This window comes from Myotis yumanensis, unplaced genomic scaffold, assembly GCF_028538775.1.
Source record: "Myotis yumanensis isolate MYYU_CA2020_CCGP unplaced genomic scaffold, mMyoYum1.0.hap1 SCAF_27, whole genome shotgun sequence".
Taxonomy (NCBI): Eukaryota; Metazoa; Chordata; class Mammalia; order Chiroptera; family Vespertilionidae; genus Myotis; species Myotis yumanensis.
In genome coordinates this window covers 656,956-674,992 of record NW_027223778.1, presented here as the reverse complement: position 1 = coordinate 674,992, position 18,037 = coordinate 656,956, and the positions used below count along the sequence as shown (strand labels likewise).

Sequence of the window (18,037 nt, the reverse complement as noted above, 5' to 3'; positions counted from 1 at the left end):
TCTGCAACTCTCCAAAACCAGGCCACACCAAGGGTCTCAACAAAATCCTGGTGAGTGTTTAGAGAAGTTAATATGTACCAGCCCTAGTCTCACTTTGTTGGAATAACTCTTCCGCTTCTAAATAATATCAGGTCCACTCATCTTTTAAAGGCCTTGGCCACTGCAAAATGATTACCTCTCCCCCACACTCTACATGACAACTTCTATCTCTCTGCTGTGTTGTGACACCCAACTTCCACAGTGGCCCCAGCAGGAAAGCTAGACCTCAGGGTCACACTGTCCTTTCTGAGCTACTACTACCGTTACCAACCTGACCATGATTTCCTATATATTTTTAAATATATTTTTTATTGATTTCAGAGAGGGAGAAGGAGAGAGAGATAGAAACATCAATGATGAGAGAGAATCACTGATTGGCTGCCTCCTGCATGCTCTCTACTAGGGATCAAGCTTGCAACCTGAGCATGTGCCCTTGACCAGAATTGAACCTGGGAGCCTTCAGTCCACAGGCCGACACTCCATCCACTGATCTAAACCAGCCAGGGCTCCTATATTAAAGTGATCTACAGTCCTGGCTGATGTGTCTCAGTTGGTTGAGTATAGACCAGTGATGGTGAACCTATGACACATGTGTCAGAGGTGACACGCAAACTCATTTTTTTTGGTTGATTTTTCTTTGTTAAATGGCATTTAAATATATAAAATAAATATCAAAAATATAAGTCTTTGTTTTACTATGGTTGCAAATATCAAAAAATTTCTATATGTGACATGGCACCAGAGTTAAGTTAGGGTTTATCAAAATGCTGACATGCTGAGCTCAAAAGGTTCGCCATCACTGGTATAGACACATGCACATGACTTGGTTGTGGGCTGGATCCACAATAGGGGTAGTGCAGGCTGCAACCAATCCTTGTTTTCTTGCTCATCATTGTTTCTCTGTCCCCCTCCCTCTCCCTTCCTTTCTATATCTAAAACTTTATATATGTAATTTAAGTACCTGCCGGTTCCTAAATCAGCTCACTCTTCACTACAAGCCTTTGCACAATCTGTAACCAATGCCCTGCAGGACCTACCACGCATAACATTGGTTGCTAAATACAAGGTCCACTACATGAAGCCCTAGTCATGACCTTAGGAGTCTGGGTTTAGTATCTGTTCAAAGTCCCCAGGTCCAAGGGATACAAGAGCAGCTGGACAGCCCCAGGACACAACTATCTCAGAGGCCACAAGAGTGTGAAGCCCTGAAATTATCTTCACTGTCCTGTACACCCAACTCATTCTGCATTTGCAGGAATTCGTGTAAAGAAAATGATATGTTGAGAGCCTGGCAAACACCGCCAAGATTTATGGGCTCAGGCTGCTCAGTGCCCTTGCCCAGCCCAGAGGCCAGGTGCCCTCCAGATGCCTGTATTATCTCAGGCCTCCGTCCTCAGTGCTCACTCTTGCCAGTTACCTGATCATTTATAGGACTTCACCTTCCTATCCACAGATGCTGTCTTCTGTCTTCTAGTCTGTCCTTCCTCTGAGCAATGTTAGGAAAAGTTAGAACCCTACCCCACAAAATGTCCCTCCTTTTCCCCCAACTATCTATGTTCCCAGCATTCTGAGGGTGAAAGTAAAACTCCTCCTGCAAAACCTCACCTCATCTTCTTTGTTGCCTTTAGACCCAAAACAGGCCTGGGTTTTCCTAATCCTCACGGATCAGCCTCACCACCGTGTCCTTACAAGGTGGCACTGCAGCCTGTGGCCCTCTTCCCCCATCACACCCTGTGTCACCCAGGAGAGACTCACTATTCTGGATGCGACTTCCTGGGCTGCAGGACCTGAGGGGCACCAGTCTCCAAGGCTGGAGGGTGAAATGGGGTGAGGCTGCGGGAATGCTGTGGGCAGAGAGGAGTCCCGGAGGCTTGGAGGTCCCACTCCCAGCCTGTTGGTGCTCAACAAGCCTCAGACACACGCTGCACAGCAAGGACGCTGCCTCCTAGGTCTCCTCCTACACATGTCCAGTGGGCTGAAGCCTGTGAGTCCTTGAACTGAAGAGGTCAAAATGCCTGCCAGGAGGAGGAAGGTGGAAGTCCTGTCCTAAGGGGATGCACTGACACCAAAAACACCCGTTAGCTCCGCCCACATGGGCCCATTCCTTCTGAGCAATGTAGTTTTCTCAAAAGCCAAGGGGAGGGCTAGCATTCAGGCCAATGACACTAGTGAATAAAGGTGATGTGCTTCAGCAAGTGGCCCTGGGGAAAGACAAGATGGGACCAGAGGCCTGGTTAACTGGAACAGACTGGCAGGTCTCCCAGGGGAGGGATATGGGGAGGAATGGGAGAGATCCCCCAAAGAATATATGCACAGGGGAAAATGAGAGACTTCTGTAATACTAGAAACAATAAATACATTGTTTTTTTCAATTTTTAAATAATATAGCACCACTGGTGTGACTCAATGGTTGAGCGGCAACCTATGAACCAGGAGGTCAAGGTTCTATTCCTGGTCAGGGAACATACATGGGCTGTAGGTTCAACTTTCAGTTAGGGGAGAGGTATGTGAAGGAGGCAGCTAATCAGTGATTCTCTCTCATCATTGATGTTTTTATCTCTTCTTCTCCCTCCCTCTCTCTAAAATCAATAAAATTATATTTTTAAAGTATATACATATATGCATAGCCCAAGGACATAGACAATAAGGTGGTGAGGGCCTAGAAGCAGTGGGGGCAGGGTAGAGGGAGGCAAAGGGGGATGGAGATGGGGGAAAATGGGAACATCTGTAATAGAGTTAATAATCAATAATAAAAAAGAATAGTTTGACCACATGCGATGGTTCATTGCTTGGATGTGGACCCATAAACCATGAGATCACTGGTTCAATTCCAGGTCAGGCACATACCCAGGTTGGAGAGCTCCATCCCTGCAGGGGGCATGCAGGAGGCAACTGATCAGTGATTCTCTCTCATCGATGTTTCTCTGTCTCCCTCACTCTCTAAAAAAGCAATAAAAACATTTTTAAAAGAATAGTGGTAAGATTGATTTGATTCAACAACACCCAAATGAAGAGGCACTTTTCATATAATTCACTGCAATCTTTCACACTCACTATGAATGCAGTTTCTGTCATACTGGTGGTTATATTGAAACCTCAGAGTCATACAAAAAATGACACCAGGGCCCAGTTGATAGAGCATCAACCTGCAGACTGAAGGGTCCCAGGTTCAATTCTGGTCAGGGGCACACGCCTGGATTGCAGGCTTGATCCCCAGTAGGGAGCATACAGGAGGCAGCCAATCAATGATTCTCTCTCATCATTAATGTTTCTATCTCTCTCTCCCTCTCCCTTCATCTCCGAAATCAATTAAAAAATATATAAAGAATGACACCAGTGCATGACATTTCATACATCACAGGACATGGCTCCTTTAGTGTATGTGGGGAACAATTTCCCTAAACATTGTTGAGAATTATGTAATACTTATTGTGACCAGAGACTATAATTAATATTGTGCACAGAAACACAACAAAGGCCTCCTTTCCAGTGTGAACGTTGACCTCACCAATAATAGAGTCACCAGGCTGCAAATTAGAACCACAAAGTCATGCAGATAATTTTTTAAGGCCCTGGGCAGAAGTAAAAAAAAAGCCAAAAATGGAGAAACTGATTTTCTGCCATTACTATGTGCCTTCCAAAGCACAGAATGTTTGGGACCCCATCATATCTGTTCCCCTCTCCATGCTGACAGGTCACAACTTTCCTTTATAGCCATCCCAGGAAGTGAACACAGTCCCCAAAATTAAAGGTACAAAAGAAAAAAACAACAACTTTACTGAATGATCATAGCCCAGAACAGGACAGCAAGCAGTTTGCAGGTTGGTGAATTAGAACCTGAAACAATTCATCCCAGCATAATGTGCAAACCACAATGTCCCTGACAGATGTAGCACTTTTTAGCTGAGGATGAGTGCCCTGGATGAACCCTGTATCAGGTGCATTACCTCGTCATAGATAAAGAAATGAAGATACTGCCAAGAGCTCAGAGTAATCACAATTTTCTCAAGCACAAGTGAGAACACAGAATATATTTCCCCTGATCACACAGGGGTTGTGACTTATGCACACTCTTCAGGTGAGCCAGGTGTTAGAGGTGAAATCTCTTCAGTCAGAAATACTCGCTGTGACACCAATCGAGTAGTAGGTCTGTGAAGATGTGATCCATAGAATACAATACTAGTCAGCATTAAAAAAATTTCAATATTCACATAAGCATTTGTATTGAGTCTCAAAATATCTGTAGCATTAAGGAAACCAGTATTTGTTTAAAAGTACACACCTTACAGTGACTATAAAATTATGAATAATATGAACTAATTTAATGTAAAGGATGGAAAATGAATGATTGCATGGAAGACTGGGAAAGTCAGAAAGAGAGATTATAAAAGGGCAGGAGGAAAATGTAGAGTGTAGGAAATGTAGGTTTAGAATTGTTGGTATGGAAAATAATACATAAAAAATACTGGAATAAACTCTGCTTTCACCGTGTACCTCAGCTGGGTGGGTATCAACCAGTACACTGAAACGTCTTGGTTCAATTTCAGGTCAGTACACAGCCCCACCTGTGGCCCCAGTAGGGAGTGTGAAAGAGGCAGCTCATGTATATTTATCTCTCTCCCCCTTCCCTCTTCTTTTTCTAAAAAAAATAACATAAAGGTATTTTTTAAAAGCACAAGTGTTGTGGTTTATGTACTCATAACTGAACGTCCACTTATGCCACACCTTGAATATAGTGACAGATAAAATTATTTCAACTGTGATGTTTCACAGCTTTATCTCTAGGTAAAGGCTCACAAAATAACACACATTAGAAAAGTGCACTTTCTTGCATGTCAGTGCTCATTTCTTGGAACAGATTTGCCTCAGTGGCAGCAAATGTTGGCAAACAGTGAAGACTACTGCCATGGAATCAACAGGAATGCTGACTGGTTACAAAAGACACATCCTGGGATTGATTACAGGATTATCCTTCCTTTAGATTTGAGTTCTTACATATTGAGAAATGACCTTGTGGTGAACACCTTACAGAGACCAGGGGAATCCACAAATCCTTTAAATTATTTTCTCTGCCAATGACTACAGCTAGAGGAAACATTTTTGGAGGTGCTGAGAATATCTGTACACAAAGGTCACACAAGCCATAGGCCAGGAACATTTGTGGATTTATTTTCAGAAGAGACACTTTCCATATAATATACTGCAATCACTTTCTCATCACTATGAATACAGTGTTTCTGTCTCAATGGTAGGTTAACCTCAGAGTCTTACAACAAATGTCACAAGACTATGAAATATCGTACTTCATGGCACTTGGCTTCTTTGCAGTATGTGGGGAGGAGTTCCCCTAACCATTGATAAGAATTAAGAAATACCTACTGTGAACAAAGAACATAATTCATATTCTTCACAGAAGAACAGCAAAGACCTCCACTTCTGGGTGACCATTGACCTAACTCATAACCAAGATATCAGGATATAAATTAAGACTACAAAGTTATGCAATCTTCCTTTCAACTCCTTGGGCAGCAATGCAAAATAAGCCCGTTTGGGATGAAGAATGATTTTCTGCCATCATGTTCTCCTATCCAAAGAACTGAAGGTTTGATGTCCCCTCAATATTGGTTCACATTTACATGCTGACAAATCACAAGAGTGCTTTCAAAACATTGCAGGCAGTGAATAGAACCATCACAATTTAAGGTACAAAAGGAAAAACACCTTTACCAAAATATCATAAACCATAGCCAGTGGTGTTCAGATTGGTGAAATAGGACCTAAGCCAATCATCACAGCATAACATGAGAACCACGAACTCCCTGAGAGAGATACCACTTCTGTTCCGAGGATGGGTGTTCTGGACAAACCCTGGATCAGGCCCATTCCCTAGGCAAAGAGAAAGGAATGAAGATACTTCCAAGTGTTCAGAGTATTTAGAATTTATTCAAGCACAAGAGAGCACACAGGGATTGTGACTGATGCACACTGTTCAGGTGAGCCAGGTGTTAAAGATGAAATCACTTCAGCACCAATCACTCATAGTGACATCAATTGGATAGGAGGCCTGGGCAGAATGGCAAGTTCAAGTAGCTCCTTGAAGCCTCACTTGTACGTGAAAATTATGAAGAATCTAGCAGAGTGTATGTCTTGATCAAAAGGGATCATATTAAGGCAACTGTGTATCATAAAGTCTCCTCTAGTGTTGTTATTCTGAGTAAAAAAAATGAAACATTCCCTTCACATTTATGGCTTTTCTCCAGTGTGAAGTCTCAGGTGTCTCATAAGGCTATATTTTTGGCTAAAATATTTCCCACAATCTGTACACTCATAAAGTTTTTCCCCAGAGTGAACTGGCTTGTGGATAAGGAGCTGACTATTTTGCCTAAAACACTTCCCACATTCACTGCACACATAGGTTTTTCTCCACTGTGAACTCTATTGTGGATAAGGAGATGACTATTTTGCCTAAAAGACTTTCCACATTCACTGCACACATAAGGCTTTTCTCCACTATGAACTCTCTTGTGGACAAGGAGCTGACTAATATCCCTAAAGGACTTGCCACATTCACTACACCCATAACGTTTTTCTCCAGTGTGAACTCTCTTGTGTATAAGGAGCTATTTTGACTAAAGAATTTCCCACATTCACAGCATTCATAAAGTTTTTCTCCAGTGTGAATTCTCTTATGGGTATGGAGCTGTTATTCCTAAAAGACTTCTCACATTCACTACACCCATATGGTTTTTCTTCAGTGTGAACTCTCTTCTGGATAACGAGCTGACTATTTCGGGTAAAAGATTGCCTACATTCACTACACTCATAAGGCTTTTCTCCAGTGTGAACTCTGTGGTGTTGAATGAGGGTGGAACTCTGACTGAAGTACTTCCCACAATCTGTACATTCATATGGCTTTTCTCCAGTGTGAATTCTCTAATGTCAAAAGAGGGTGGAACTCTGATTAAAGAACTTCCCACAATCTATATATTCAAATGGCTTTTCTCCAGTATCAACTCTTTTATGTCGAATGATGTTAAAGATTCATTTATAAGTTTTCCTACATTTTCCACACTCTCCAGAACACACATCTTGACATTCAAGAACTTTGAGGATATAGCTGGAAGCATTTTCACAATCACCCCACTGGTGATGACTTTTTCCACTGAGAAATTCCTGTGAAATCTCACTGCCACAGTTTGGCTCCTCAGTGTTATGAGTTGCCTGGTGCGGGAGAAGCTCTGAGGGAGTTTGGGAGTCTTCCCCAACCACCCTGTTGTTTGAAGGCACCTCTGATAAGTAGAAGCTGCACCTGGTCACAAATGAAGCCTTGTCCATACCTTCTTTCCAGGACGTCTCTCCTCTGGCATTCCTCTGTTGCTGGTGAGGGTTTGCACTGAAACAGAAGGCTCTCACACATGCTTCACTGAAGAAGTCTTTATGCTCCAAATGTGCTGCTTGTAACTCATTCAGATGCAAAATATCTTTTAACACCGAGAAACACTGCTTAAATGGATGGTTCTTCTGGGTTGCTGGAGTTGTCTTAGAAGCCCTGACCTGTGACTCTCCTTCTATGGCTATGCTCTGATTTGTACCTCATCATCCTATTTATGCCAACAACCTGAAAACAGAAAAAAGGTGAGGGAATGAATGTTGATTGTGGTGACAGAGAGAAGTAACATTACAAAAGTGTGTGGCTCATGACACCATGGCTCTATGAAGTTTTTTGAAAAGAAGAGATATGCAGGAATGATTAATAAGAGGCTTTTGTGAATTCCTGGGCCTCTGAATATCGTAAAGGAAGGAAGACCACACCAGGAATATGAAACAAAGATGGCAAGCACCACATGGAGGAGAGGTAAGACTTCCAGCGCTTCCTTAGGCTAACAATGTTCAGTAAGGCTTGTCTTCAGGTGACATAGGCAAACTCTGAAGAATTTTGTTTATGTCTAATCTCAGGAAAAATTCAATGAACAAGTAGCTTTTTTTCTAGGACTACTTAAATATGTTTGTGCACCTCATAACACATGTGCAGGTCAATGTTGAAGAATACTGTGGAGGCAGCAGTGCAGAGGAGCAGGTAATGTAAAAATGCCACGAAGGTGAACATGGCGGAATGCTAGGAAATCACAGGTGAAATGACATATCAGAAAGTGTAAAGTAGTTCAAAGGAAAGGTAAGATGAGGTGTTGGCATTGCACCTGCGTCCAAGCAGTGATGGAATTGATCTGGTTCCCTATATAATTTGAAAACAGCCTTTGTGTCATACATTCTTCTAGTTTCCACTCAGCTGGGCCAGGCCTCTTATGAGACCATCCTGCATGTTCACCCTGTGAAAAAAACTAGGGATCTCCCTGTACCAACTTCTCTACAAATACATAAAGCTGAAATATTCCAAGTATTAATGAAAGATGACAGAGGTGACCATTCAGCCCTGGTCCAGAGAAAATCCACTTGTAATAGTATACAGGGAAGGTAATATTACAAACACCAATTTTAGGAGGGTCTTACAAGAACAGCCCATGGTTCATGTAAGTAAAGAACATAACCTGGCACAGGCAGTCACCCAGAACCTTTATCTAGAGGAAAGGTGCAGAAGTGGAAACCATGGATCTAGAAATAGTCACCCTCCCAGGGATAGAAACAGCAAGTGGGGCCCATTAAGCTGTCTGTAAGATGCCTGGCTCCCAGACACATCCTGCACTTTCTGAGGAAAATAGTGTTAAAGAAGTTTGTGGAGTTTATTTCTCAGGGCTACCACATAGCTCAGTACTGGCATCCATAGCACATTGCACATGAGAGTGAGGAATATTTATAGAGCCCATGGTCTGGCTGTAGGAGAGAAAGCTACAGGTGGAATATCAAGGAAGAGATGCCATCACCTCAGTCCATTAGGATATATGTGAGGGTCTTACCTACAGATGATCCAAGTACAAATACTTCCAGCATCACTTTGCAGTACAGAAGTCTCTGAGCCTCATCAAGAATTCCCCATTCCCCTGGAGAGAAGGCAATGGCCACATCCTCAAGGTTCATATCCTGTTATAATGGGGACAGTTCAGTCCATTATCAGCTTCTCTCCTAGGATTTTACATTTATCATACACCCCAACATCCATATCCATCTGCTCCCTAGACTTCTGATACAAAGAAGATATCAGGCCTTTGTTTCATCAAAGACACTCACTCCTTATATTCCTACTGATGCAGTGTCTTCCCATGACAATAAGGACAATGAGCATATAGATCATACCTGCTTTTTAGTACAAACATTTTGGCCACACTGTTCCTTTTGAATACAGTGGGTGTCATGAACATAGGATATGGATAGATGTTGATCATAATGAGAGTATGAGTGATTTGACACTGTTCTTGTGAGACAATAACCTTGTTGTTCTGAGACTGGCTACTAACCCGGAGGCAATGGCTCTCAAGCAGCGCGACTACTTCATGAACTCAGAGGAGATCTGCTACCTTCCACGGAAAGCAGATCCAAGCAACAGCGGCCTCCTGATCACCACACGCTCTGTCTGGGGAACAGTTGCTGTGTGTGAAGCCTCCCTCCAGCAACCAGAAGAGCCACCACAGCTGTGAACAGCACCCAGCAGAAGCCCTGCTATCAACGGAGGAGCCACTGCTAACACAACTGCCCAAGGAGCAACCACAGCCCGAGGAGCCACTGCCACCCAGGGAGCAGCCACTGCCACCCAGGAAGCAACCACTGAATGACTCAACAACTAGATATATCAGTGAGATCAAACATGGGTAGACAAAGAAATGCCCAAAGGAAAGAGAAGGAGGACTCGCCAGAAAAGCAGCTAAGTGAGACAGAGATATGCAACATGACAGAAAAAGAATTCAGAATAAGGTTCCTAGAGTACATGCACCAGATGTTCAAGAAGCAAGAAGAAACAGATGAAAAACTCAACTACTTATGCAAGAAGCTAGAAGAAACAGATGAAAAAATCAACAACTTAAGTAAGTCCCAAGAAGAAATGAAGAGCGACATAGCTTCAATAAAAAACTCCATTGAAAGTATCAACAGTAGACTGGGAGAAGCGGAGGACCGAATTAGTGAATTAGAAGACAAGGAAGCAAAACACACTCAAACTGTACAGCAAATGGAGAAAAAAATTAAAAGACAGGAGGAGAGCCTAAGGGAACTTTGGGACAACATGAAACGAAACAACATACGAATAATAGGGGTGCCAGAACAACAGAAAGATGAACATGGATTAGAAAACCTATTCGAAGAAATAATATCAGAAAACTTCCCTGAGGTGGGGAAGAAAAAAGTCACACGAGCCCAGAGAGTGCCAAACAAGGTGAACCCGAAAAGACCCACACCAAGACACATCATAATTACCATGGCAAATGTTCAGGACAAAGAGAGAATCTTACAGGCTGCAAGAGAGAGACGGAAAGTTACATACAAGGGATCTCCCATTAGATTATCAAATGATTTCTCAACAGAAACACATCAGGCCAGAAAAGAATGGACGGAAATCTACAAAGTGATGCAAAGCAAAGGACTGAATCCAAGAATACTCTATCCAGCAAGGCTATCATTCAAAATTGAAGGGGAAATAAGAAGCTTCACAGACAAAAAAGGGCTAAGGGAGTTTATCACCACCAAGCCAGCCATGCAAGAAATGCTAAAGGGACTGGTGTAAAAAGAAGAAATAACAACCTCAGAAAGAAAACAGCCACACACACAAAAAGAAATGGCTACAAACAAGTACCTTTCAATAATAACTTTAAATGTAAACGGACTAAATGCTCCAACCAAAAGACATCGAGTGGCTGAATGGATAAAAAAACATGACCCATACATCTGCTGTCTACAAGAGACCCACCTCATTAGAAGGGACTCACACAGACTGAAAGTGAAGGGATGGAAAAATATCTTTCACGCAAATGGAAAGGAAAAGAAAGCTGGGGTAGCAATACTTATATCTGACAAAATACATCTTAAAGTGAAGGCCATAACCAGAGATAAGGAAGGCCACTTCATAATACTAAAGGGATCAATACAACAAGAAGATATAACCCTGGTAAACATATATGCACCCAATGCAGGAGCACCCAAATTCATAAAAAAACTCCTGGAAGATATCAAAGGAGAGATCGACAACAATATAATCATAGTAGGGGACTTTAATACACCACTGACATCACTGGATAATCCACTAGACAAACAATCAGCAAAGAAACAGCAATCCTAAATGACTCACTAGATCAGATGGACTTAATTGACATCTTCAGAACATTCCACCCCAAAGCCATGGAATATACATTCCTCTCAGGTGCTCATGGGACATATTCAAAAATAGACCACATATTGGGTCACAAGCAAAGTCTCCACAAATTCAAGAAGATTAAAATCATAAAAAGCATCTTCTCAGACCACGATGGCATAATGTTAGAAATAAACTACAATAAAAACAACCCAAAATACTCAAACACTTGGAAGCTGAATAGCATGTTATTAAATATTGATTGGGTTACCAATGAGATCAAAGAAGAAATTAAAAACATCCTGGACACTAATGACAATGAAAACACAACAATCCAAAACCTCTGGGACACAATGAAAGCAGTCCTGAGAGGGAAGTTTATAGCTCTACAGGCCTATCTCAAAAAACAAGAAAAAATGGTAGTAAATCATCTAACTCTACAACTCAAAGAATTAGAAAGAGAGCAACAAGAAAACCCCAGAGTGAGCAGAAAGAAGGAGATAATAAAGATTAGAGCAGAAATCAATGAAATAGAGACCAAAAAAACAATACAGAAAATCAATGAAACCAAGAGCTGGTTATTTGAAAGGATAAACAAGATTGACAAACCCCTATCCAGGCTCACCAAGAAGCAAAGAGAGAGGTCCCAAATAAACCAAATCAGAAATGATAGAGGTGAAATAACAACAGACCCCACAGAAATACAAATGATTGTTAAACAATACTACGGGCAACTCTACTCCAACAAACTAGACAATCTGGAGGAAATGGACAAATTCCTAGAAAAATACAACATTCCAAAACTCAATCAGGAAGAATCTAAAAATCTCAATTGGCCAATAACTATGGAAGAAATTGAAGCAGTCATCAAAAAGCTTCCAGCAAACAAAAGCCCAGGACCGGACGACTTCTCAGGGGAGTTTTATCAAACTTTCAAGGAAGAACTAAAACCTATCCTCCTCAGATTACTACAAAAAGTTCAAGAGGAAGGAACACTTCCAAGCACATCTATGAAGCTAGCATCACCCTAATACCAAAACCAGGTAAAGACAACACAATGAAAGAGAACTACAGGCCAATATCCCTCATGAACATAGATACCAAAATCCTCAACAAAATCTTAGCAAATCGGATCCAGAAGTACATCAGAAGGATCATACACCATGACCAAGAAGGATTTATTCCAGGGATGCAAGGATGGTACAACATCCGTAAATCAATAAACGTGATACATCACATAAACAAATTGAAAGAAAAAAACCACATGGTCATATCAATTGATGCAGAAAAAGCATTCGACAAAATCCATCACCATTTTTGATAAAAACTCTCAGCAAGGTGGGAATAGAAGGATCATACCTCAACATAATAAAAGCCATATATGACAGGCCCACAGCCAACATCATACTCAATGGACAAAAACTAACACCATTTCCCCTAAGAACAGGAACAAGACAGGGATGCCCACTCTCACCACTCCTGTTCAACATAGTCCTGGAAGTATTAGCCATTGCAATTAGGCAAGAAGAAGAAATAAAAGGCATCCAAATTGGAAAAGAGGAAGTAAAACTGTCCTTATTTGCAGATGACATGATATTATACATACAAAACCCTAGAGACTCCATCAAAAAACTACTAGACTTAATACATGAATTTGGCAATGTAGCAGGATACAAAATTAACCCCAAGAAATCCGAGGCATTTCTATACACCAATAGTGAACTTTCAGAAAGAGAGATTATAAAAACAATCCCATTTACCATCGCACCAAAAAATTAAGATACCAAGGAATAAACTTAACTAAAGAGGTAAAAGACCTCTACTCAGAAAACTACAGGACTTTGAAAAAAGAGATAGAGGAAGACATAAAGAGATGGAAGAACATACCATGTTCTTGGATTGGTAGAATAAACATCATTAAAATGTCCATACTACCCAAAGCAATCTATAAATTCAACGCACTTCCCATTAAAATACCAATGGCCTTCTTCAAAGATCTAGAACGAACTCTCCAAAAATTCATCTGGAATAAAAAAAGACCCCGAATAGCTGCAATGATCCTGAGAAAGAACAAAGTAGGTGGGATCTCAATGCCAGATATCAAGCTGTATTACAAAGCCACTGTTCTCAAAACTGCCTGGTACTGGCACAAGAACAGACATATAGATCAGTGGAATAAAATAGAGAGTCCAGAAATTAGCCCGAACCAATATGCTCAATTAATTTTTGACAAAGGAGACATGAACATACAATGGAGTCAAGATAGTCTCTTCAATAAATGGTGTTGGGAAAATTGGACTGATACATGCAAGAAAATGAAACTAGACCACCAACTTACACCATATACAAGAATAAACTCAGAATGGATAAAGGACTTAAATGTACGACAGGAAACCATAAAAATTCTAGAAGAATACAAAGGCAACAAAATCTCAGACATATGCCAAAGCAATTTCTTCACTGATACAGCTCCTAGGGCAGTTGAAACTAAAGAGAAAGTGAACAAATGGGACTACATCAAAATAAAAAGCTTCTGCACAGCAAAAGAAACCATCAACAGAACAACAAGAAAACCCACTTCTTGGGAAAACATATTTGCCAACGTCATATCTGATAAGGGCCTAATCTCCAAAAATTTATAGGGAACTCATACAACTTAACAAAAAGAAGATAAACAATCCAATAAAAAAATGGGCAAAGGAGCTAAATAGACACCTTTCAAAAGAGGACATTCAGAAAGCCAAGAGACATATGAAAACATGCTCAAAGTCACTAATCACCCGAGAGATGCAAATCAAAACAACAATGAGGTACCATCTCACACCTGTCAGAATGGACATCATCAACAAATCAACAAACGACAAGTGCTGGAGAGGATGTGGAGAAAAAGGAACACTTGTGCACTGCTGGTGGGAATGCAGACTGGTGCAGCCACTATGGAAGACAGTATGGAGTTTCCTCAAAAAATTTGAAATGGAACTCCCATTTGACCCTGTGATCCCACTTCTAGGAATATATCCCAAGAAACCAGAAACACCAATCAGAAAGGATATATGCACCCCTATGTTCATAGCAGCACAAATCACCATAGCTAAGATCTGGAAACAGCCTAAGTGCCCATCAGTAGATGAATGGATTAGAAAACTTTGGTACATTTACACGATGGAATACTATGCTGCTGTAAAAAAGAAGGAACTCTTACCATTTGCAACAGCATGGATGGAACTGGAGAGCATTATGCTAAGTGAAACAAGCCAGTCAATGAAGGAAAAATACCACATGATCTCACTCATTCATGGATAATAAAGACCATTACAAACTTTTGAACAATAATAGATACAGAGGCAGAGCTGCCTCAAACTCATTGTCAAACTGCAGTGGGAAGGCCAGGGAGGGTTGGGGGACAGGAGGGAGGGGAGTAAGAGATCAACCGAAGGACTTGTATGCATCTATAAGCATAACTAATGGGCATAAGACACTGGGGTGTAAAGGAGGGTAGGGGTTTGTCAAGGGAGGGGGGGAAAAAGTGCACTTATGTAATACCCTTTGTAATACTTTTAGCAAAAAAAAAAACAAAACCTTGTTGTTCCCTACACTCTCATTCCAAGTCCCTGAAAATTTTGACATCACACTTCACCCATTTGAAACCAAGCCTAGGGTGCTGAGGCCATCACTTTGCACTTCCTGCAGCACATAAGTCTTTGAAACACACATCTCTCACACAGCTTCATTCCCAGAGTCATAATACCAAAAGTAAGACAAATACATTGTGACTTGAATATTTGTTCTTCATCATCTTCTTTTCCAATACTCCAATTCACCCTTTCAGTAATGAATTTCTCTCTTACCCTTCACCCTTCCCAATGCCAGCCTAAATGACACTGATGTATGCTCTCTCATTCCTATTGATCACTATAACTGCCCTCTACAATAAAACGCAGGTTGCTCATATATTTCATCTAATCTCTGGACCAAGAATGTACCACTACTATAGACCCTCTTTTTAGGAATTAGTATGAAATTTACTATATCAGATTATCCAAACATCACCAGAAATAAATTCCACTATCATTCCATCTTATGTCAATGTCAGGGGCCCTGAAGCCATGAATTCAGATGCCTTCTCCAAGTACACATCACTCTTGCTACAATAACTCTCTCAAACCTACACTTCCACAGTCCCAGCCCCCATAGTCATCTCCCTGACTTCTTACTCATTACTCAGCAAGTGTGGTTTTGTTAATGCCTGGAAAATTCAAACTGAATTAAGTTCTACACCAATTCTCATAGTCCACACTCAATGAGGCGCCTTCAGTCCTTCTATGATGACCTCCCTCCCTGATTTTTTTTTCTTCAACCTCACATATTGTGAACCACATCAAATATCAGATAGCCAGAGCTGACCTCTTCTGGTGCTGCACTTAATGTCCCTTCACCAGTCACAGCCTTCAGCACTCAAGTCCCATCACCTATGGCCCTCTCTCCCAGGTCCGGTGTATCTCACATGACCACTCATTCCCGTATGTAAATCAGTCAGACTGCTGACCACACCAAGGCCCTCACTTTCATATTCAATCCTATACAAATCCAGGTTCTATCATTTTGAATTCTAAGAGTTTTAATCACACTCACATAGTTTTCTGAGCTCTTTTAGAACACTGCCCCACAGATGCTAAGGCTCTATTTACAGGTATTTCTAGCGATTCATATACATTCCTATATAATTACTGGTTCTATCATTTTGAATTCTAAGAGTGTCAATCAAACTCACATAGTGTTCTGAGCTCTATAGACTTGAATTCTTAAGGGTTTTCAGCAGGTTCCTTTAAATATGCCAAGTCATTGAACCGGAAACATAAATGTAATCAGCATACTCTTCATTTCACAGCAGTTTCAACCTGAGTTTTCAGTTTGAACACTGCCCCACACATATTAAGGCTCTATGTACATGTATTCCAAGTGTTTCATATACATTCTTATACAATTACAGACTCTATCATTTTGAATTTAAGAGTTTTAATGAAACTCACATAGTGTTCCGAGTTATATTTACTTGAATCCTTAAGGGTTTAAAGCAGGTTACTTTAAAAACGCCAACCAATTGGTCATAATTATGAATGTAAACAGTATACTGATTATATCACAGCTGTTGGAAAGTGAGTTTTAAGTTTTTAAACACTTCCCCACAGTCATGAAGGCTTTATTTACATGTCATCCCAGTGTTTCATACACATTTCTATACAATTCCAGGTTCTATGATTTTGAATTCTAAGAGTTTTAATCAAACTCACATAGTGTTCTGAGCTCTATAGACTTGAATTCTTAAGGGTTATAAGCAGGTTCCTTTGAAAAGGCCAAGTCATTGAACCAGAAATATAAATGTAATCAGTATATTCATCATTTCACAGTGTTTGAAAGTGTTTTAAGTGTTTGAACACTGCCCCACAGACATTAAGGCTCTATATACATGTATTCCTAGTGTTTCATGCATTCATATACATTCCAGGTTCTATCATTTTGAATTCTAAGAATTTCACTCAAACTCACATAGTCTTCTAAGCTCTATAGACTTGAATTCTTAAGGGTTTTAATGAAGTTAATTTAAATACGCCAAGTCATTGAACCGGAAATATGAATATAATCAGTATACTCGTTATTTCACAGATGTTTGAAAGGTTTTAACTGTTTGAACACTGCCCCACAGACATTAAGGCTCTATTTACACGTACTCCTAGCGTTTCATATGCATTCCTATACAATTCCAGGCTCTATAATTTGAATTCTAAGAGTTTCAAACAAACTCAATAGTGTTCTGAGCTCTAGAGACTTGAACTCTTAAGGGGTTTAAGCAGGGTCCTTGAAAAACGCCAAGGCATTAACCCAGAAATATAAATATGATCAGTATACTCGTCATTTCACAGCTTTTTCAAGGTGAGTTTTCAGTTTGAACACTGCCCCAGAGACATTAAGGCTTTATTTACATGTACTCATAGCGTTTCATATGCATTCCTATACATATCCAGGTTCTATTATTTTGAATTTAAGAGTTTTAACAAAACTCACATAGTGTTCTGAGCTCTATAGACTTTAATCCTTGAGGGTTTAAAGCAGGTTACTTTAAAAACGCAATTTATTAAACCAGAAATTTAACGTAATCAGTATACTGGTCATTTCACAGCTGCTAGAAAGTGAGTTTTAAGTCTTTGAACACTACCCCACAGGCATTGATGCTGCATGTACATGTATTCCTAGCGTTTCATATGCATTCCTATACAATTAGTTTCTATCATTTTGACTTCTAAGAGTTTCAATCAAGTGAACATAGTGCTCTGAGCTCTATAGACTTGAATTCTTAAGGGTTTTCAGCAGGTTCCTTTAAATATGCCAAGTCATTGAACCGGAAACATAAATGTAATCAGTATACTATTCATTTCACAGCTGTTTCAACCTGAGTTTTCAGTTTGAACACTGCCCCCACAGACATTAAGGCTCTATGTACATGTATTCCTAGTGTTTCATATACATTCCTATACAATTACAGACTATATCATTTTGAATTCTAAGTGTTTTAATGAAACTCATATAGTGTTCTGAGTTATATTTACTTGAATCCTTAAGGGTTTAAAGCAGGTTACTTTATTTTTTTAATTTTTTTAAATTAAATCTTTATTGTTCAGATTATATTTGTTCCTCTTCCCCCCCCCCCCGCCCCCATAACTCCCCTCCTTCCAGTTCCCGCCCCACCCTCCGCCCTCACTCCCCACC

General features: G+C 40.5%; 1 pseudogene; it reads right to left on the bottom strand.

The window, feature by feature from the left end:
* Positions 1-6,282: 6,282 nt before the first annotated feature.
* LOC139000712 (zinc finger protein 211-like) lies at positions 6,283-7,374 on the bottom strand (annotated as a pseudogene).
* Between the last annotated feature and the right edge of the window lie 10,663 nt (positions 7,375-18,037).